We start from the raw sequence: 21794 nt of genomic DNA, 5'->3' as shown, positions 1-21794 counted from the left end.
TCCCTTCTTGGCCCCTTCTCCCATCCATTGAAGAGGCAAGAAATATAAAACTCATTATAAACATGAAGTCATGCAAAACAAATTCATGCACTAGTCATGTTCTGAAAAAAAAAGGCAAGAAAAAGAAAAAGTATGCTCCCATTTACCTTTTAAAAATAGTTTTTAAAAAAGCAACATACCTATAAAAAGCTGATATGAATTGAATTATATACAGGTAAACTTTATACACACATATACAGGGTGGGCCAAAAGTCACAAAGGGGTCTAATGTTTTAGGAACTTTTTGAAAATTATTTTTCTTTATTTCATATATATCCTATATATACTCTATATGATGCTATATTATAAATTAAAACTAAAGGAGTTATTAAATATTGAAACCCCTTTGTGACTTCATAACTTTTGGCCATTCCTGTATATAATGTAAGAAGGTAGTAACAAAATTGTTCTATTGGTTACTTCTACACTTCTTGTTTTCTTTTGTGAATTAAAAAAAATTGTTTTTTGGGGTGGCTAGGTGGCGCAGTGGATAAAGCACTGGCCTTGGATTTAGGAGTACCTGAGTTCAAATCCGGCCTCAGACACTTGGCTTACTAGCTGTGTGACCCTGGGCAAGTCACTTAACCCCCATTGCCCAGAAAAAGAAAAAAAAAGAAAAAAAATTGTTTTTTAATTAACAATTTTCCCTCTCTTCCTCTTGCCCCCCAGCCTACAAGAATAAAAAAAAAAGAAAATAGGAAACCTTCCTAACAAATGAGTATAGTTAAGCAAAGCAAATTCTCTCATTGGCCATGTCCAAAAATACATGTTTCATTTGGCATTTTGAGTCTATTATCTCTCTGTCAGGGGCTACATAGTATGTGTCATCTTTGGTCTTCTGGAATTGTGATTTGTCATTGCACTGATAAAAATTCTCGAATCTTTGTTTTTCTTTTCTTTTTTCTTTTTGGTGAGGCAATTGGGCTTAAATGACTTGCCCAGGGTCACACAGCTAGTAAGTGTTGAGTCTGAGGCTGGATTTGAACTCAGGTCCTCCTGAATCTAGGGCCAGTGCTCTATCTACTGCGCCACCTAGCTGCCCAAATCTTTGTTTTTCTTTATAATGTTATAGAACTTCTTCTCCAAGTTCTGCTTACATCATTGTACATTGGTTTATACAAGTCTTCTCTGAAACTATTCATTTCATCATTTCTTATGACTCAATATTGTTCCATTACATTTATATGCTATAATTTGCTTAACCATTCCACAGTAGATCAGCACCCTCTTAGTTGCTAAGTTGTTTCTTCCTATAAAAAAAAAAGAGCTGCTATAAATATTTTTGTATACATGGGTCTTATTCCCTCTTTCTTTGATCTCATTGTGGTATAGGCCTAGTAATGATATCACTGAGTCAAACAGTATGCCCAATGTAGTGAGTTCTTTTTGTACATAGTTCCAAAATGCTTTCTACAATGGTTAGAACAATTCACAGCTTCTTCAACAGTCCATTCCCCACAGCTCCTCTAACTTTCTTGGCTTCTTTGCCAATCTAATGGGTGGAAAGTGGAACCCCAGAGTTGCTTTAATTCGCATTTAGTGATTTTGAGCATTTTTTATAAATTTGTAAATATCTTATATTTCTTCCTTTGAAAACTTTCTGTTTATATCCTTTGACCATTTATCTAATTGGAGAATGGCTCGTTTTTATAAATTTGAATCCTTTCATATGTATAAAGATATATACATACACACATACATATACATACACATATATCTTAGATGTGTAAAACTTAAACTTGGTGCAAAGATTTTCTCACTTCAGGCATGCATTTCCCTTCTAAATTTAACTATATTGGTTTTGTTTATACAAAAATTTTTAAAATTTATATGATCAAAATTGTCTATTTTATCTTCTGTGATCATCTCAATTCCCTTTTTTGGTCATGAACCTGTCCATGGATCCAAAAGGTAATTTCATCCTCATTTCTCCAATTTACTTATGATATCATTAAAAAAAAAATCTGTCACATATCCATTTGGAGTTTATCTTAGTATAGGGTGTGAGATGTTGATCTATACCTAATTTCTGCCAGACTGCTTTCCACTTTTCCCCAATATTTTTGTCAAATAGTGAGTCTTTACCCCAGTAACTAAAGACTTAGGATTTATCAGACACTCTGCTATTGTGTTCATTTGCCTCTGTATGTAATTTGTTTCATTGGTTGACTTCTCTATTTCTTAGCCAGTACCAAATAGTTTTGATGATAACTGCATTGTAATATAATTTGAGGTCTGTAGGTTCCCTACTGCTAAGCTCCCTTCTTTCCCCATTTTTTCCATTATTTTCCTTGAGATTTTGATCTTTTCTTTCTCAATGAATTTTGTCATATTTTTTTTCTAACACTATAAAATAATCTTTTGGTAGTTTTATGGGCTTGGCACTAAATATATAAATTTAGGTCATCTTTTTAAAAAATAATAAACACTTTTGTTTAAAGTTTAAAGTTTTAAATTTTATCTATCCCTTCTTCGCTCCCTCCCCTTTCCCCTCCCTTAGGCAGTAAGCAATAAAATATAGGTTATACATGTGATGTGTAATTATGTAAAATACTACCATATTAGTAATTTTGTATAAGAACTATTAATCAAGTTTTCCTATATAAAATGACAAATATGGTAATATTTTACATAATCATACATGTATAACCCATATCTGATTGCTTGCACCTCAGGGAGCGGGGAAGGAAGGATGGGAAGGAGGGCTAAAAATTGGAACACAAAACTATAAATAAAAATTTATTACATTAATAAAATAAAATAAAAATTTAATTTAATTTTTTTAAAAAACCTGTTCATACCCTTTGATCCAGCAATAGCACTACTAGGATTATAGCCCAAAGACATCCCAAAAAAAGAGTAAAAGACCTATTTGTACAAAAATATTTATAGCAGCTCTTTTTTGTGGTGCCTAAGAATTGGAAATCAAAGGAATTCCCATTAACTGGGGAATGGATAAACAAGCTGTGGTATATGATGCTGATGGAATATTGTTGTGCTATGAGAAATAACAATCAGTATGATTTCAGAAAGGCCTAGAAACTTGTATGAAATGATGTACAGTGAAGTGAGCAGAACCACCAGGAGAACATTGTGCACAGTGACAGCAGTATTGTTCAATGAAGAACTGTGAATGACTTAACTGTGATCAGCAATACAATGATCTAAGACAATCCCAAAGGACTAATGATGAAGCATACTATTCACCTTCAAAGAAAGAACTGATATGGATTGAACACAGACTGAAGACTTCTTCACTTTCATTTTTTTCTTTTATTCAAGTTTTCATTATACAAAATGACAAATATGGTAATGTTTTACATAATTGCACATGTATAACCTATATCTGATTGCTTACCTCCTAAGGGTCGGGAAAGGGGAGGGAGAGAAGGAGGGATAGATAAAAATTGGAACTTGAAACTTTAAATAAAAATGTTTATTTTCCAATTCAGACAAGTGAGATTCATGAGATTCTTATTTTTCTCACCCCTTTATGTTAAATTCTTTCATCTCACAAACCACTATTATGTGAGATAATGATTTTTCTCTTTCTTCCTTTTTTTCTCCTCCAGTATAGTCTCCTAATCTTCTAATTTCCTTCTTCTCCTGACACCATCAAAACAGAACAAAATCATCTTCAGGTCTTTTGCATGTCATATTTCTCTTTCTCTGTGGCCCTTGAAGACATTAAAGTTCTGAGATGACATTTGTTCCCTTATTAGCATGTTGACATTTCATCCCCACATAGTCCCTCCTGCATTTCCACTTCAAAGTGTCTGGCCTTTTCATCAGGAATGCTTGGAGATCCTATTTGGAGGCCTCTATTGGAGATCCATTTTCTCTTCTATAGGATTTTCCAAGCTGTCCTCTTCTTTATAGTGGCAGCTGACAAGTCTTGTGTGACCCTTACTGTGATTCTTAATACTTAAACTATTTCTCTTTGGCCTCATGCAATTTTTTTTCTTTGATTTGTAAGCTCTGCATTTTGTCTATGACATTAGTGAGCATTTTCATTTGTGTGTTTCTTTAAGGAGGTAGTGACTGGTGGATTCTTCCTAAAGTAAAACTTTGATCAGGGCATATCACCTTCCCTGGCTAGTTTCTCAGTGCTTACAAAATAAGATACAAACCATTTGGTCTGTCATTCAAAGATCTCCATAATCTCCTCCAATTTTCTAAAAAGGAAACATAAATATTAAATTTAAGAGAGTAGTAACAAAATTGTGCTATTTGTATGCCCTTTGATGCTTCTTTTTGGTTTTTTCTGTGCATTTAATAAAAAGGTTTATTTTGTGCTCTTTTTTCAAATTTACTTTTCCAGTCTCACTTCTCTTTACTTCTCACTGTGTTTCAGGCAAATTGGATTACTAGTTGCTTTCCATTCCTTCTCCAGTTTCCATGCATTTGCGCATGTCTTTTCCTAGACATAGAGTTAACTCTCTCCTCCCCATCACTCCTGCCCATTTAAGGTTATTCACTGACTCATTGGTTTAGAGTTGAAAGGGATCTTGGAGGTCCTGGTTTGTAAGGTGACTTGCCCAAGATCACACAGCTGGTAAGTAGCAAGACTTCTCACTGCCAATCAAGTTTTCTTTCTACTACATCACATTGCTGTCATACTTCTTTCTAAGTTTTTTTCCTTTCTTTAAGGCCCAACTTGGCTTGAATTGTCATTCATCTTTTTTGGGTGGGGTAGGGCAATGAGGGTTAAGTGACTTGCCCAGGGTCACACAGCTAGTAAATTGTCATCCATCTTAAAGAAATATTTTTTCTGAGTCTGGCCTTCTATCCACACAGATCATAGTATCTCCATCTCTAGAATAGCACCTTCTTTTATTTCTTTTTTTTTTTTAATTTTTGCAGGGCAATGAGGGTTAAGTGACTTGCCCAGGGTCACACAGCTAGTTAAGTGTCAAGTGTCTGAGGCTGGATTTGAACTCGGGTACTCCTGAATCCTTGCAAGGCCAGTGCTTTATGCACTGAGCCACCTAGCTGCCCCCCATTCTTTTTATTTCGATAGATAAAATAACTTCATGCAAACATTGCCTTTTGTATGTTCCTTAAGCTGGGCAGCATCTTTCACTATGCTGTTCACAGTCAATACTATAAGACTAAGTTCACGTGCTATTGATTCTAATTTTTGTCCTCCCTAATACTTTCTAATTATCTTCATTTTCAAGTCTATTAGCTTTTGTTTATGAGATGGTTCACTATTCCTTCCCCTCAAGAGCATGTTTGCTGCCAGCCATGGTGAAAATAGGTCACTTCTGAACACAGGGAGAGGCACAGTATCACTCACTGTTTGCAGATGTGGGAATTGACTTAGAGATGTTTCTCAGCCTCCCACCAACATTGATGCTGCCCTCGTTGTACAGGATCTGATCATACAATGTCTGCTTTGCAAGGAATTTTCATAAAATTTTGGAATGAGGATTTCATTCAGAATTCCTTACAAGTAGAATTTGCATAATGTAAAAAGCAAGCAAGAACTGTCTGTCCAGTGTTTCAATCTGCAGGTTTTTAGTGAAGACTCTCCTCTACCCCCCTGATGTAGGAGGTGAAAAAAGGGTTAATAGAAAAACCCAAGACCCAAGTTTTAATTCAGATATTAGCTCCAAAAGGGAGTTACACCCCAGTTAATGGATAACTTACAAGTCAGGATGCTAGGTTCTCTTACCCACAGAAATCAGTGCCCATAACGGGAACAGAGGAAGAGAGGCCATGATGACCTTAGACTAAATGACAGCCTATAGAAATTCAGACCAGAAATAAAAGAAAAATGAAGGTGTTTTGAAACTAGTCATGGGAAACAGAGACATGTGCAGAAAAGGCCAAGTTTGTCTCCAGATTCGCCTTATGATGTGTAAACCCCCAAAACACACCTCCATTGAAAAAGGTACCTGCCTCGGGGGTTGGCTTAGGACCCCAGGAACTCCAAATTAGGATAAGCCCTCCCCTGTACTACCCCAAGGTGGAGAGTATTATAATGAGACTGATAAATCAGTTTATTCATACTATAAATATAACTGTCTTTGCTTTCACTTTTCGAGAGATACCTTTCCAACTTTTCTGGTTCTCTCCCTGTGATCACTCACAGTATTGCAATAAAACTTGGGAAACTGAGTCACTGAGTCTTGTAATTCTTTTGGGACTACTCACGATCAATTTGAACCCAAATTCCATCCCACATCACCCCCATAAATCCAGCCTGGTACAGAAAAAGTGAAGTGGGGATGGATTTAATTGATCATGAAGTGTCCCAAAGAATTACAAGACTCAGTGACTTGGTTTCTAAGTTTTATTAAAAGACTGTTAGCAAACACTCTTCACACAAATCAAATCAGATCTAAATAATTGGAAAGATATCAATTGCTCATGAATAGGCAGAGCTAATATAGTAAAAATGACAATTCTACTTAAATTAATTTACTTATTCAGTGCCATACCAATCAGACTACCTAAAAATTATTTTATAGAGCTAGAAAAAATAATAACAAAATTCATCTGGAAAAACAAAAAGTCAAGAATATCAAGGGAAATAATGAAAAAAAAAGCACAGGAAGGTGGGTTAGTGGTACCAAACCTGGAGCTTTACTATAAAGCAGCAGTCATCAAAACTATCTGGTACTGGCTAAGAAATAGAGTGGAGGATCAATGGAATAGGCATGGCACAAGAAACACAGTAGTAAATGACACTAGTAATGTAGTGTTTGATAAACACAAAGACTCCAGCTTCTGGGATAGGAACTCAGTATTTGACAAAAACTTCTGGGAAAACTGGAAGATAGTACAGCAGAAATTAGGCATAGACCTTATACTAAAATAAGGTCAAAATGGATACATGATTTAGACATAAGAGGTGATAACATAGGTAAATTAGGAGAGAAAGGAATAGTCTACCTTTCAGATCTTTGGAAAGGAGAACAGTTTATGACCAAACAAGAGATAGAGAATATTATGAAATGCAAAATGGATAATTTTGATTACATTAAATTAAAAAGGTTTTGTACAAACACAAGCAATGCATCCAAAATTAGAAGGGAGGCAGAAAGCTGGGAAACAATTTTTATGGCCAGTACTTCTGAGAAAGGCCTTATTTCTAAAATATATAGGGAACTAAATCAAATTTATAAGAATCCAAGTCACTCCCCAATTGAGAAATGGTCAAAGGATATGAACAGGCAGTTTTCTGATGAAGAAATCAAAGCTATCTATTCCCATATGAAAAAATGCTCTAAATCACTCTTGATTAGAGAGATGCAAATTAAAACAACTCTGAGGTACCACCTGACACCTATCAGATTGGCTAAAATGACAAAAAAAGAAAATAATAAATATTGGAGAAGCTGTGGAAGGGTTGGAACACTAATGCATTGTTGGTAGAGCTGTGAACTGATCCAACCATTCTGGAGAACAATTTGGGATTATGCCCAAAAGGCTATAAAGCTGTGCATACCCTTTGACCCAGCAATACCACTTTTGGATCTTTTTCCCAAAGAGATCATAAAAAAGGGAAAAGGACCCACATGTACAAAAATATTTATATCTGCCCTTTATGTGGTGGCAAGGAATTGGAAGTTGAGGGGATGCCCATCAATTGGGGAATGGCTGGACAAGCTGTGGTATATGAATGTAATGGAATACTATTGTGCTGTAAGAAACAATGAGCAGGAGGAGTTCAGAGAAACCTGGAGGGTCTTGCATGGGTTGATGATGAGTAAGACGAGCAGAACCAGAAGAACATTGTACACAGTATCATCAACATTGTGTGTTGCTCTACTGTGATGGACTAGATTCTTCTCACCAATGCAATGGTACAGAAGAGTCCCAGGGAACTCATGATGGAAGAGGATCTCCAAATCCAGGAAAAAAAAAAAAGAACTGTGGAGTATAGATGCTGAATGAACCATACTATTTCTTTTGTTTTTGGTGCTGTTGTGTTTCTATTTTGAGGTTTTTCCTCATTGTTCTGATTTTTCTCTTATGACTAATGCAGAAATATGTTTAATGTTATTATCTATCTATCTATCTATCTATCTATCTATCTATAACCTATATTGGATTTCCTGCTGTCTAGGGGAGGAGGGAGGGAGGGGAGGGAGGGAGAAAAATCTGAAATTGGAAAGCTTGTATAAACAAAAGTTGAGAACTATCTTTATATGTAATTGGAAAAAAATAAAATACTTTTATCAGAAAAAAAAAAAGACTGTTAGGCCACAGGGAGAATCACCTGAAAGAGAAAGGTGTCTTGAAGAGGGAGAGGAAGATGGTTATATTTATAGTGAGAAAAGTAGGTTATCTCCTCATTGTCCTAATCTCCTGCTTGTAGGAGGTTCATATCCTATTTTGGAATTCTTGGGGTCCTAAGATGTCCCCCAAGGTGGGTACCTTCTTGGGGTTTAAATGTCATAAGATGAACCTAAGGACAAATTTGGTCCTTCTGCACATGTTCCTAAAACATATTTAAACTTGTCAGACCTCAAGGGTCTCTTTGTTTAGGATGTTTCTTTACTTTAAGATCTGGTTTCTAGGTACAGTTTCTGTTTCCTGTCATCTAGGACTATTAATGGCTATTAATGGTTAATGGTCCCTGGTTACTGTCTCCTTAGGCTGCTGTTGATAGTATTGGTTGATAGAGACTCAAACCCTCTTGTTACTGTACTGTTGATAAGATCTCAAATCTTAGTTTCTCTGTTAACCCTTTTAGCTACTATTGATCAAGTCTTAGGTTATCTGTTAACCCTTTTAGCCTCCTCCATCAGAAGGGGATTCACAGGACATGTGCATCAGAGAACTCTAAGTCTTCTTGGTGAAGCAGGAAGCAAGATTCTATTCAAGCAACAATGTAGACTCCTTGGTTCTGGCAGAACTGCCCTTGAAAGTAAGAAAAAGGAGTGATTATTGAGAGCTAGATCAATCAAAGAAGGTTTTCTGAAGGAAGAGAGCTATACCAAGAAGGGCAGATAAGATTTGGAGAAGTGGATGTTGGTGTGGTGAGTCTGGGTATGAGAAATAATTATTAATAATCAATATCTTGGGGCAGCTAAGTGGCGCAGTGGATAGAGCACTGGCCCTGGAGTCAGGAGTACCTGAGTTCAGATCCAGCCTCAGACACTTAACACTTACTAGCTGTGTGACCCTGGGCAAGTCACTTAACCCCAATTGCCTCACTAAAAAAAAAAAAGAAATAAAAAAAGAAAATTAAAAAAAATAATCAATATCTTGGGGGAACCTAGAGATCTCTTTCTTAGTTCTCTTTTTCCTTCCACTCAAAAAGCAAGCTCTGGGGGCAGCTAGGTGGCACAGTGGATAAAGCACAGGCCCTGGATTCAGGAGGACCTGAGTTCAAATCCAGCCTCAGATACTTGACACTTACTAGCTGTGTGACCCTGGGCAAGTCACTTAACCCTCATTGCCCTGCAAAAAAAAAAAAAAAAAAGCAAGCTCTCCTTGAGAAATTCTATCAAATCTTATCTAGCTCACAAACTCCAAGCTCACCAAAAGAGCCTTAGGTGGAGACAGATTCTTTTGTCTAGATAACTCATGGATTTTAAGGATGAGATTAAACTACACTTAGATGAAACTGTTTTGCCCTGGCCAGCTTGATTGAGGGTCTTGCATTCCTTTCTCTGATGTCATTCTTGGACTTCATATTAATATAACCCACCTTTAAATCATGTCAACCAATTAGATTTGTTTGCTGTGTGATCACCCTCCTACAGTGGAAAGACCCAACCAAGAGGAAGGGGTCTTTGGTCTGAAAGCGATGGTTATAGACTTCATTTTATTAATAACCTGCCAACCATATTATTAAAATGATTAAATGACCCAGATACTATGTCTCTCATTTTTTTAATCATCACATGGAGAAAGAAAGGCAAACCGAGCAGACGATGCAGATGTTGGGAATAAGTAGGTGGGTGGGACAGAGGGAAAATTCACCTGGTGGATGTTAAAGGAGTGGGACAGTAAGATAGGTAGATAAGGAGAAGCTATTTGTTGGAGTAACATCACCCTCAAGAACTTTTGGACTTTATCCAGTAAATAAAAGGGAGCCATCGTAAGTTCTTGAGGAAGGGAGTGCTGTCACCAAAACTACATAGGGTGATGTTGAAGGCTTAGTCTACATGGAGAGTTCTAGAGAAGAGTAGAAGTTCAGGCCTCAGCAAAGCCACAAGGGAGAAGCTAATGGGGGTCAGGGTATGGCTATTTCATTCTTGCAGTGTTTTTGTTTTTGTTTTAGTGAGGCAATTGGGGTTAAGTGAGTTGCCCAGGGTCACACAGCTAATAAGTGTTAAGTGTCTGAGGCCAGATTTGAACTCAGGTCCTCCTGAATCCAGGGCCGGTGTTCTATCCACTGTGCCACCTAGCTGCCCCTCTTGCAGTAAAAATTATACCCAAAGCTCCAGTGGAGTTTTGGAACAAACCCTTTTTGTTTCATCCCCTACTAAAAATTTTTAATAAAATGATGCAAATTGCCCCATCCCTAGATTAGGGAAGAAGTCTAAGGAAGGTAGCCCAGTCAGTTTCAGCCCGTGGGTAAGAAATTCATTGTGGCAGAGAAGGGAATTTGAGCAGTACAGCTCCTGTTCAGATACACTTCAGCCACCTCTACCCAAGTCAGGCTCCTCCCAGAGTTCTGTCCTCTTTGTGTCTACACTTCCACTCTACCCATTCTACAAGGCCAGTTACAACTTCCCTTTCTCCAGATCTTCTACTTGTCAGGTCAAGAGCTGGGTTTCCCATCTGAGTCTGTCTCTGGGACTCAGTGTATTGATTTTATTTTAAAAAATGATTTCTGGAGCAGCTAGGTGGCACAGTGGATAAAGCACTAGCCCTGGATTCCGGAGGACCTGAGTTCAAATCCAGCCTCAGACACTTGACACTCACTAGCTGTGTGACCCTGGGCAAGTCACTTAACCCCCATTGCCCAACCCCCACCCCCTCCACCCAAGAAAGAAAGATTTTTATTGCTATCTTCAGTTTTTACATTACCTAAATTTCTTTCTGTATTCTTCTCCTTCCTCCCTCCAGAGAGCCATCCCTTATAACTAAAATCTTTAAAAAAGAAGATGAAAACAAAAAAATCAGCAAAATCAATCGATACATGGGGAAAACCCCGATGTCATATGCAATGTTTCACAATTTTAAGGGGCCCCCTGAACTTGCCTCCTTGAGTTGCCATATTTTCCAGACATACTGGACCTGGAGTAGTCAGGAGACCCTGAACATGTCAAGGACAAAGACCCTGCTGGGCTGACATAATTTGTTTTTTGCACCCCTACCTGAACTCCCTGTGTATCCTTGGGAGTTGAACCTGCTACAAAGACAGGCACCAGTCAGTCCTCACCAAACTGAGAAACTATTTGTGTAGCTAGGACCCGTGTAGATATGTAGACTATCATATCTTCGTAGTCAAGCAGTTTCCAAGGAAAAAGAATGCTGCTTTTGCCACCCTAATTTCTTATGTTCCCTATCCCCTTTTCTCCCTTCTTCCCTTCTGGAGGGGAATTAATCCTTTCCCTACCCCTTCTGCTCTTTTTTTTCCCCTTGTTTTGTGGGGCAATGAGGGTTAAGTGACTTGCCCAAGGTTGCACAGCTAATGTCTGAGTCTGGATTTGAACTCAGATCCTATTGAATCCAGGGCCAGTGCTTTATCCACTGTGCCACCTAGCTGCTCCCTCCCACTGCTCTTTTCCTCCTCCCAGGGCACTCCCATTTGGGAGGGGATTGTTGTCTACTCCTCTGCTCTTAGTCGCAATTTCATAAATATGCAAACTTCTGTTTAGATTGTGAACTCCTTGCACATGCATGTTCATTTCTCTTGCAATAAATCAAAATGCAGCCCATGTCTTATGGCCTTGTGCTAGTTTTTTGGTTAACAACCCTCATGCAAAGAGGAAGAAGGTATCTTCTCATATCTCTTCCTCCGGGCCAACTTGTTCTTAGAAATGTTGCTACATTCATTATCTCTCGTTTTGTGGTTATTCATTACACTAACGTTGTTGTAGTCATTGTGTATACATTTTCTTGGCCCAATTTCATTTTGCATTAGCTCATTAAGTTTTTTCATGTTTCTCTGTATTCATCATACTTATTGTTTCTTGTTGCACACTAATAGTCCATCAAATTCATGTGCCTCGATTTGTGTGGCCATTTCCCAATCAATAACCATCTACTTTGTTTCCAGTTCTTTGTTACCACAAAAAAGTGCTGCTATAAATATTTTAGTGCATATGGAGCCTTTCTTTTTATTAATGACCTCCTGGAGGTATATACACAGACCAGTGGAGTCCCTGCATCAAAGGATAAGGACATTTTAAACCACTTTATTTGCATAATTCCAAATTGCCTTACAGAATGGTTATACTGATTCACAGCTCCACCAGCAATGCATTAGTCTGTCTTTCTACAACCCCTCCAATGCTGACTATTCCTATCTTTCCTCATCTTTGCCCATTTGCTGGATGTGAGGTAACATCTTAAGATTGTTTTGATTGGCATTTCCTTTATTATGAGTGATTTAGAGCTTTCTTTTACATGGTTGAGTTAATAGTTGGCAAGTCTTCTTTTCAGAACTGTTTGTTTATATTCTTTGACCCTGAGTCTATAGGGGAATGACTTTTGATTTTATGTATTTCTGTTATTTGTCTGTATGTTTTATAGACAACTATATATGGTTTATATACCAAATCCTTATCTGAGAAATCTAGCACAAAGATTTTTCCCAGTCCACTGCTTCTCTTCTTATCCTAGACATGCTCATTTTGTGCAAAAGCTTTTCAGTTTCATTGAATCAGTGGATAGAATGATGGATCTGGAGTCAGGAAGATGAGTCTTCCTGAGTTCAAATCTGGCCTCAGACACTTACTATTTGTGGGATCCTGGGCAAATCACTTAATCCTGTTTGCCACAGTTTCCTCTTCTGTAAAATGAGCTGGAGAAAGAAATGGCAAACCACTCATGTCTTTGCAAGAAAACCCTAAATGGAGTCATGAAGAGTTGGATATGGCTGAAAAATGACTGAACAACCTCAACCACTTTTTCTTCCTTCCTCCCCCATTGTTAAGGGCCTATTAATACCCTTAATTTAGCCTCCTCCTTCAGATGGAGTGTCCACTTGAAAATGGAAAGTTTCTTTTTGGGGTGGGGAGGGGAAAGCCTGTCATATTCCTGAGAGTTGAGGGGGATTTTTTTTTTCTAGTGAGGCAATTGGGGTTAAGTGACTTGACCAGGGTCACACAGCTAGTAAGTGTTAAGTGTCTGAGGCTGGATTTGAACTCAGGTACTCCTGACTCCAAAGCCGGTGCTCTATCCACTGCACCACCTAGCTGCCCCTGGGGGGGATTTTTTTTGAAATGATGGTCCTGACCTTTGGGGTTATCTCTGTCTCTTAGCTCAGGTCAGGTAGTAGCCATGCTTAATTGACTTTCCTGCTATAGAAGTTTATCTCCCTTTACTTCTTAGGTATGTCTATCCTGATATCTAGTTGGTCAGTCTAAACTTTAATAGTCCCCTGATTCCTCAAAATGTCTGTCCTATTATCTGGTTATCTTTGGTTTTGCTTCTCACAGGAGAAACTTCTGATTTATCCTAAGCCCCATGTTATTGGAAATATTTACTTATCAGGTATAGCTAGAACTGGAAAACATTTCTCCATGTTTTCTAGGGCAGAGCTTCTTAAACTTTTTGCAATCTGACTCCTTTTTGTCCTAGAAATTCTTATGTGACCCCACGTATATAGATATATAAAATAGGTATACATTTTTTTTACTGTTGCAAATTTTTCTCAACCCCCACATTCACTTATGAGATCCCATATGGGGTCACAATTCAGTTTAATAAAACAACTTTAAAACCCCACACATCTTATTAGAAGACATATTCCACTTAAAATAAGATGAATAAATTCAATTACAACTGAAAAAAAAAAGAAGTTAGGCTCTAGGGCATACATTTTCCTACAATATCTTGGTCTTTAGAATCTTTTGTTTAGCTCCTACCTAACACTGGCTCGACCAAGTTCAAGTCCAAAGTTGGTATTGCTGTCAGATGAGTCCTTCTGCTGGACTATAGTGCTGAAGGTCACTCCTGAAGATCACTCTTTGATCTTGAGGTCATTCATTGATGCTCAACTGAATAGTGGACCCAGACTCTGGAGTGTTCTCCTAATGACCTTAAGAACTCATTAGGATGTGAGGCTCTTTTCTCTTCACCTAAGATAGAAAAGAACAAATGAAAAGGCCAAGGACCAAGGCCTGTTTCTTGAGATCTTATAGGGAAGGAAGACGACCCCAAGGCCTCTTCCCTTTTAGCAAGTTCTCCCACTGGATTGATGGTTACTTTACAATATAGCTTGAGTCTAGAAGTGATATTTTCCTTTTATTCCTACATTTCCCCATTATTTTCCTTCAGAGTATAAATCTTTTGTTCTTCCAAATGAAGCTGAGTGAATTTTAAAGGTCTCCTATAAGCCATATGCTATTTATTTTTCCCTGTATTCCCTTGCTTCCTTTCTGATTAATTTAAGGGACTCATTTGTACCTCATAAAGGGTAACCTGGAAGAATTTCTGTAGCTTAACACTTAATCTTAGGTCCCTTTTCTGTGATTAGGTCTGGGAACGACCAACTCCTTTACACAGACAAAATAGGAGTTACCTGTAGACACTGAACCTGTGATTTTTTTTTTCCAGGGAAATGAGGGTTAAGTGACTTGCCCAGGGTCACACAGCTAGTAAGTGTCAAGTGTCTGAGGCCAGATTTGAACTCAGGTCCTCCTGACTTTAAGGCCAGTGCTTTATCTACTGCGCCACCTAGCTGCCCCCCCCCCAATATTCTTTTTGTTTTGTTTTGTTTTTAGTGAGGCAATTGGGGTTAAGTGAGTTGCCCAAGGTCACATAGCTAGTAAGTGTTCAGTGTCTGAGGCTGGATTTGAACTCAGGTACTCCTGAATCCAGGGCTGGTGCTTTATCCACTGCGCCACCTAGCTGCCCCCAAATATTCTTTTAATGATTTATTTGCTTTAATGAAAATTTTTTCAAGGTGGAAAACTTGCTTTTTAAAAAAAATTTGATACCAAAAAGTTTTTTTAAAAAGATATTTTTAAGTTCAAATCCGGCCTCAGACACTTGACACTTACTAGCTGTGTGACCCTGGGCAAGTCACTTAACCCTCATTGTCCTGTCACCCCAAAACCAGCCTGTTTAAAAAAAATAAAATAGGAAAAAAGATATTTCTAATACTTTATTACATATTGAGGATTGTCTCATTCAAATGCAGACACATACACACACACAAAATGATGGAAACAAAGATGTCTCACTTTTTAGGTGATGCCAGAACAACATTACCACATTGATTTTCTTTTTAAACCTGGAAGGATTCCAAAGCACATTAAGAAGAGGGTTTGTGAACATTTAGAAAAAGAAGCAGTGAATAAGAAAAACCTGTGTGAAGGTGTGGTCTGGTGCTATACTTGGTGATGATGCAGTTGCAATAGCTACCCACACCTTGCTCATTTTCCTGTTTCATACAATCTGTCAAAAAGGAGACAGTCAATTAATTAATTAATTAGTCAGGTAAGGAGTGTTCTTTGGCCATTTCTGAAATAGGAGATAGTTCCCATGCTCGAGACAACTGCAATACCACCTATGCTCACAAGAGGACGCCAGCCAACAAGTTGTTGGTTTCACCGCTTCCCTGCTCCAGCTCAAAATTTAGCTTAGGGGAAAAAATTGAATATTGCTCTAAAATGTTAAAATGTTGGAAATTCCTACATTTCTTATTGTGGTTCTGCCCCCTACCCAACATATTCCCTTCAATACACCCCACCCGTCTATATTTTATACCGTTTCAAAAACAAGCCTTCCTAGGGGCGGCTAGATGGCACAGTACATAGAGCACGGGCCCTGGATTCAGGAGTACCTGAGTTCAAATCCACAGACACTTAATAGCTGTGTGACCCTGGGCAAGTCACTTAACCCCAATTGCCCTGCAAAAAACCCCTCCAAAAAACAAGTCTTCCTGTGGCCGCATGTTTTATGTGCAAGAAAAAATGACAAGAAATCTCTCTCCCACCATCTCCCAAAACAGATAATACTCCTGTTATCTTCCCCACTCTTCCCAGATGATGAACGTATTAGAAGCAGGAATTATGTGCCTATACTCAACTGAATTGAAGGGGAGGTTGTTATTTTTCTAGTTCATCAGCTGATGGGGCTTTCTGAAGGCACCAGTCTAGTTGCCCTGAATCTGTCTCTGCTTGTGGCCTGACCTGGTCTGCATTCCTTAATATGAAACTTATGCTTTCTCTCCCCTCTGCTGTCTCATCATTCTTCTTTACTGTCAGCCATTCTTCCAGGGAAGGGCGATATTAGGAATAGTCTGCTATACCAGTATGACTTTATCCAGAATAGACGATCTGTATTCTCAATCCCCTTTTTGACAAGGTAGGTAGATTTCAGGGGAATTCTATAGGCAATATTTACTGAGATTTCAGCTAATCATTTGATGATGAAATCCTATCTTACCCAAGACCCTCTGGATGTCGTCTGGATGTGCCATAGCCCCCCTCAAATTAAGCATGTCTAAAACAGAATTCATTAACTTTCACTTAAAACTCATTCCCTCTAGGGGCAGTCAGGTGGCGCAGTGGATAAAGCACCGGCCTTAGATTCAGGAGTACCCGCGTTCAAATCCGGCCTCAGACACTTGACTTATTGGCTGTGTGACCCTGGGCAAGTCACTTAACCCCCATTGCCCAACAAAACAAAACTCACCCCTCTGCTTTATGTCTCTGTTTCAGTTGAGATTACTACTATCTTTCTAACTGGATACATTGTGATATATATTACTAGAATGACATTTTATGGTGTCACAAAACTCTCCCAAACACGTGATCAATACAAGAGAAATTGTTTTTGTCTGGACATAGGGAGAGGGAATTTCTAGTGAGAAAACTCCTTTCATTAATGCAAAGGTGACTGTTCTACAGCTTAATATTTAGCACTTGCAAAGCTCTTTATATGAAGAGTGGCTCCTGTGATCTTCACAATTCTGGGAGGCAGGTATTTTTATTTTACATTTATTTTACATCCCCCATTTTACAGATAGAGAAACTGTGGCAGAGGGGTTAAATGACTTGCCCATGGGGGCAGCTAGGTGGCACAATGGATAGAGTGCCGGCCCTGGAATCAGGAGTACCTGAGTTCAAATCTGACCTCAGACACTTGACACTTACTAGCTGTGTGACCTTGGGCAAGTCACTTAACCCCAGTTGCCTCACCAAAAAACAGACAAACAAGACTTGCCCACACAGGTAATAGGAATCTGAGGCTGGATTTGAACTCAGATTTTCCTAACTCCAGGGCTAGGGCTCTCTCCACTGTGCCACCCTGCAGTATTAGGGAATTGACCTACAGAACTGAAAGTTTAAATAGCTTGCTGTGGGTCACACAAGCAGGAAGTGCCAGAGGTCAGTAGTGGAAGAACAAGACTGACTCCATCTTGGATCAACCTTTGACAGAAGTGATATGACAAGTCACAATGAGGCAAAATGTTTTAGAATAGGGCAGCTAGGTGGCATAGTGAATAAAGCACCAGCCTTGAATTCAGGAAGACCTGAGTTCGAATCTGACCTCAGACACTTGACACTTACTAGCTGTGTGACCTTGGGCAAGTCACTTAACCCTCATTGCCCTGCCCACCCCCCCAATTAATAAATATGTTATAGAATGTAAAACATAAGGACTGTGATTTGAGAATGTAAACAGAGAAAGTACAAAATGATATAATACCTTTGAGAGCAGTTTGGCATTGTTTCCCCTTGTTTTCAAACAAGTAAAATGTTGTGGTTTATATGACTTTTACTCAGTTCTGCTTTGGAGCTTCCACTGAGGCACATTGGGTAATGGAGAAGGATCAGGACCCCAAGCCGTGGGAAGTGAATTCAGGCAGCCCTTTGAGCACAGCCTTTGTCCTGAACTTTGTGGTGCTAAATGGGAGGGGTAGAATTGGTAAGTGCTCTCACTAAACTGGGTCTGATTCTGGATCAGTTCCAGCCTTGGTGTTAGGCTCTGTATCAATCTGTAATTTTTTTCTGCTCAAAGAGGAACTAATGGGAGCAAGCCCAGTTGGCCTAACACCTCTCAAAAGCGAACTTAAAGCTGTGGCAAAAGATTTTCCTAAACCTCTGTACAATTAATGCACTGCTGGTTGAGTTGTGAATGAATCCAATCATTCTGGAGAGCAATTTGGAACTATGCCCAAAAGGCTATAAAACTGTGCATACATACCCTTTGACCCAGCAATACCACTACTAGGTCTATTTCCCAAAGAGATCATAAAAAAGAGAAAAGGATCTACATGTACAAAAATATTCATAGCTGCTCTTTTTGTGGTAGCAAAGAATTGGAAATTGAGGGGATGTCCATCATTTGGGGAATAGCTAAAAAAGTTGTGGTATATGAATGTAATGGAATACTATTGTGCTATAAGAAATGATAAGCAGGGGCAGCTAGGTGGCGCAGTGGATAGAGCACTGGCCCTGGAATCAGGAGTACCTGAGTTCAAATTTGACCTCAGACACTTGACACTTACTAGCTGTGTGACCCTGGGTCAGTCACTTAACCCCAACTGCCTCACTAAAAAAAAAAAATGATAAGCAGATGGATTTCAGAAAAAACTAGAAAAACTTACACGAATTCATGCTGGGTGAAATGAGCAGAACCAAGAGAACATTGTACACAGTATCAACAACATTTTGTGATGATCAATTGTGATACTTAACTCTTCTCAGCAATACAATGACCCAGGACAATGCCAAAAGACTTATGGTGGAAAATACTCTTCACATTCAGAAAAAGAACTATGGAGTCTGAATGCAGACTGAAGCATACCATTTTCACTTTTGTTGTTGCTTTTTTGTTATTGTTCTTGTTTATTCTTTCTTGTGTTTATTTTCCCGCCTCCTTTGGTTCTGTTTAATGTAGAAATATGTTTAACATGATAGTTATATATAACCTATATCAAATTGCTTGCTGACCTCGGGAGCGGGGAGGGTAAGGAGGGTGTGAGAAAAATTTGGAACTCAAAAATATCTTTACACGTAATTGAGAAAAATTAAAAAATAAAATACCCTCCCCCCATATTAGGAAATTTTTAAAAAGTTAAAACATAACCAATTAATTACCCATCAGGTGTTCTTAATTTAGTTGCTTGTGTTTTTGCTCTATACTTTATATAGAATAAGTTGGGGTTTAAAATGTGCAGGTTTTTTTTTTCCTTTTTCAGCAGCCCTCCCAAGCAGAGGCACTTAAGGCTCAATGCTGACAGGAAGTGACATGTTTCACAAGAGTTAAATAATTGAATCAAAGCTAAAAACTGTTCTTAGGACAGTATGGTTCAATGATCAGAGGCTTTTAAAAATCTTTTTCTTTGCAACTTTTATACATTACAAATAATTCCTGATTGTAAACTACTCCACTACAAAAGATTCCAAAAGTGGCAGCATATAACAGATTTCAACCAAACTAAATCCTTAGACACTAGATGCTATCAGATTGCTCTCCTCCCCTGTAGCAGAAACAGTCAGGAGGAAAGAGAGGGGCTCATCACTATAGCAGAAAATGCCACATGGAAAGAGAGGGGCTCTAGGACACATGCTGTCCTCCATTTTTATTCTAGTCCCCTGTAACAATTTTGGAAATTAAAAAAATCCATCATACTCACCCTTCTTGTGATCTTGCAGATCAACCTTGTAGGATTTTGTCATGGGGTGCAGAGCACCTCAGAAGTTCTCTGGGGCACACCAAGGAATCTTCTCTTTGAGAAACTAAACCAGAGGACAGATAACGCCTAGAGAGATAAACTGAACCAAATCGGACTGAGCTAGCTTGGGATTCCTACCCTTCATTCTGGTCTCCCTTACCCTGGGGAGATAAATTTGGGTGTGGCTGAGGCCTTTGCGTTCTGAAGAGGGATCCTTAGCCACCCCTCACCCAATTCCTCTAGTCACTACCAGTGGGGGATGGTCCTCCACTCCTCACCCAATTCCCCCAGTTACCACCAGTGGGGGATGGTCCTCTCTCACTAAAGGAACTTTTCACGGGCAGATGGTCCACCCCCATCAGTCCTCTATAAAAGTACCTTCCAGTCTCCTGTTCGAGGAGATTTGGTACCTCTGAGCCATGTGCTTTATGCCAAATCTCCCCATGAAAAGTCCAAGGATTTCTTTCATGGTTTCCCTCCCCCCACCCTTCTCTTCCCTTGCTCCTAAATAAACTATCACCTTATTCTAACTATGTTTTGTGTGCAAGAGGGTGTAATTCTTTAAAGAGGAATTCCTAAGAACCCCAATCCCTAACACAACCCGTACCCCATTTCCCACCATTACAATTTGAAGGGTTAATTTATAGTTTAAGAGAGCCTTCACCAACACTTTTAGAAAAACAGCTTTTACAATGTTCATCTAAGGTTATGAATGCCTAGCAGAGAATTTACATTTCAATGTCAAAGGGAGGCTAAGGGGTTTAGAATCAGCTTTATGAGTTATAACCAAAAATGTCCATAGATTGTACACACAATGACAATGTTTGACAGACACATAAATGCCCTTAAGACACATAAGACACACAAAGAAACCAACAACTGTGAGATGTTCCTTCTTCCTGTCAAGCCCACTCTGGGGTGTGGTAGGGGCTAATTAGGAGGCCCGTCTACCTTAATTCTCCTCTCTCCTACAAATAATAGCTATTTGGTGTTACAATAGAAAATCATTCATTTCTTTTCAACTAAGTCCAATTTTTTTAAGGATACACCCAAGGGGGGAGGGTCACACAGAATACTCTCTCCTTGTTCCTTCATGGTGTGTTGGGCTAGACCACATTGAAAGATGACTGACCACACTTGCATCCAAGTGGGTGCTGACAGAAACCAGAGGAGCATTTCTCTAAGTCAGGACATCTCCTGACTATAGAGAAACAAGAATTGGGAAGTAGCCTGGTTATTCCAACCTCAGACCTTGGGGGCCCACCCAACTCAACTGAGGCTCCTGACAGAGGACAGAGCACAGTGTATACCCCACCAGGGGAATACAAGAGCCAAATGAGCTGTCCCCTTTTTACTTGTCTGACAACTTTTCCTGAGGTTTTGGCACCAAAATTTTGGGGGGACTTTCAACCTGGATCAGGGAGCTAGCTTACCCAAAGAAGTGGAGGCTCATCATGAATCTTGTAAAAGAAAAGATTTATTAGGAGAGAGGAATAATGGCCAGGGAACAGATCACCAGGTCTTTTGTATCTTTACAAAATGAAGAAAGGGGAGGGAATTACAAAGTGAGGGGAAAGGCAAAAGCTGGGGCCAGATAACTAAGAGGGGATCTCTGATAATGGGGTAGCAGTAGGATGTGCAGCATCTATCCATATCCTGAATATCTTCTTGCAGACTTTAGTACTGCTTATCAGTATACTGGGGTCATGTTCTGCCACACCTCACACCTGAGGTAGGAGAGAGAGCTGTTTTCCCCTTGGCCTAGGAATTTGAATCTTTTGGATTTCTTGGGCTCCCACTACAATTATACTGTTAAACAACAATAATGAGAGAGGGGGAGAGAGAGAGACAGACAGACAGAGACAGACAGAGAGAGGCAGGGACAGAGAAAGAGAGATAGAGAGAGAAAGAATAGGAAGTTGTTAAGACATTCTCTTAACCGTCCAAACCATGTGTCCTGAAGAACTGTAACAGGACTTATAAACTT

Source organism: Dromiciops gliroides, chromosome 1 (assembly GCF_019393635.1).
Source record: "Dromiciops gliroides isolate mDroGli1 chromosome 1, mDroGli1.pri, whole genome shotgun sequence".
Classification (NCBI taxonomy): domain Eukaryota; kingdom Metazoa; phylum Chordata; class Mammalia; order Microbiotheria; family Microbiotheriidae; genus Dromiciops; species Dromiciops gliroides.
The sequence above is the reverse complement of the archived record's forward strand: the minus strand, read 5'-3'. Positions refer to the sequence as shown.